Consider the following 2,346-nt stretch of genomic DNA (forward strand, 5'->3'; position numbering starts at 1 on the left):
ATCTCCCACGCTTCATTTGCTGTCTTGCACCCCCTCACCATAGACTGGTACGTTGGCGCAACCAGAGCCTTCATATCTTCGGCTTTCCACCTTGGGTCATCTCGTTGCACCGCTTGCTCTGACTTAATTTCGACGTGCTCCAACAAGTCCTTGCGCGCCAGCGCCATACGCTCACAGAACTCCCACATGAAGTAGTTCTTATCCATGAGAACTTCGTTCGGACCCGGCGTATTTGGGCTCATAACCAATAACAACTGCGCTTGATCTTAACGGTGCAAAATGGAAAGTGATCGTGTTGGTTAAACTTCCTGCTGTCCACGGCTAGCCTACCAGCTATTCTAGAAAACCCGAAGCTTCACCATGTAGATACTTTACTGTGCGAGTTGCCAATGTCCTGTCCGTGCAGATTGTAGCATCCTCATCTAGAACTTCGACAGTGCCGGTATGTTTAAGCGGCAAAAGAGCATTTTGACCTGCCTCATCAGGGAAATTATGAATTAAAACGCGCTGTTACTTTGCCATTGGAAATGACACGTCATCATCGCTCCGTTTGATATACCTTCTGGGTGACGTCTTCGTGTCAGTAACACCTTTTGGTAAGATTTCATGGTCTTGCGCATCAAAAGGTTTGATCTGTTCGAAATCAGCAGCTGCGCGGGGACTGGTAACGATGAAGAGGGTAGAGGCTTAGTAGAATGCATGGCTCATGATGAAAACTAGAATTGTGATAACGACGAACTATGACTCTGGGTGGAACAATGCTTGTCCACCACTCATTGTTATTCAGTAAAATCTTATATTGAGTCAATTAATATGGTTTCAATACGATATGACTTATCATTTGACATATTGCTACCACTCCCAAAGAATACTCAAATGCTGATTGAAGTCGATATGTGCGCTCATAACGGATACTGTTGTATAAAATCAAAGCTCTGAGTTTAATCACTTTATATATTCTTCTATCACATTGGTTCAAATATGCAACGAAAACACGCGCAATGATCAACATTAGATTTGGAATGGCACAAATTTGAGGCAATTGATCGCGGCCTCAAGGTAAAATTTGTGTTTCCGAAGCTACGTGAACAATCATGCATAATATAGGACGATACATGATTTGTTTGCATTTTGAATTATCACGTTTTTTTTTTCAAGCGCGACAAACTAATTGCACGTGTCGACTAAGCTTATAACCAGACACGAATGGTAAAAAAAAGCCAACACTTTAATCTACAACTCAATTTGATGCACGCAACAGACGACGGAGCACCAAATCATCTATCACAGGAGCTGTACTGTGAAGATGAAATGTGTCGATTTCACCTAGCAAATTGCTTACAAGATGATGGGAGACGCGTTCTGGTAAATAAAATTTACTGCCAATTGACTCTGATAAAAATTGACAATATGTAAGGGGTGCCTGTGACGTAACAAATAAATAATTGTTCTTAGAGCCGCTCGTTGTCTCCACCAGTGAGCAGAATAATTCTGTGAAGCAAGTAAATCACGAAAATTTCTGTAATCTTTTTTATGGTAATTTACTAAAATCAAAAAGAAAGCAAACTCATGAGAATTAGCACATTTTTGAATCGCACGCTGTGAAATCAAGCTATGTACACTAAATTAAATGTTGGGATAATTTATGGTAAATATCCCAAACAATGCCGTTCTTACGTTCAACAAAAAAACTTGAGTACCAATTATTCTTGATAATGTTCTTTTTGTGGCTTGTTTGACACTGATATACTCGAGCTTTGTCAGTTGTATGTCATTGAGGATCGACCTTGATAGAAAAAAATCGAATATGATGCAGAAATGTAGTTTTTCTTCTCTTGAAGCAAAACTTATAATCTCATGTTTGATTCAAAAAAGGACACAAAACCATTTTTCCTAAATTTAATTAAAGGTGAAAGGCGCATGGGGGCTTTTGTAGCAATACAGGCGCAAGACGCATCTTCACAAGGGAGATACTCGAAACCAATTAACGTATTGATTGGTGTGGAGTGCTTCGTTGCGATACTTTGTGTTGATACCTTATCGTGCAAAAGTTAAACTAGATCATATATTTCGGTATAGATCTGAGCACATTTTTTATGCCCCCACGAATTCTTCAAGCACCTTGTGCTTTTAAATCTTTGTCGTCGCAAGCTCAGCTATCTGCCCAAGATCAGCAAACTTTAAATGCACAGTGTTAGAATTTCTAGATGCGCTTGTCGGGCGCCGCAGATACGATGCACAAAATATCTCAACGCCACGGAGTAAATGTTGCAATGATAATATATCTCCTTCTTAGAGTGTATCCTAATCCCATGGCCTGGGATCTGCCATCCGCACCCCGTATCA

The sequence above is a fragment of the Plasmopara halstedii genome (assembly GCF_900000015.1).
Source record: "Plasmopara halstedii genome assembly, contig: Scaffold_555, whole genome shotgun sequence".
Lineage (NCBI taxonomy): Eukaryota > Oomycota > Peronosporomycetes > Peronosporales > Peronosporaceae > Plasmopara > Plasmopara halstedii.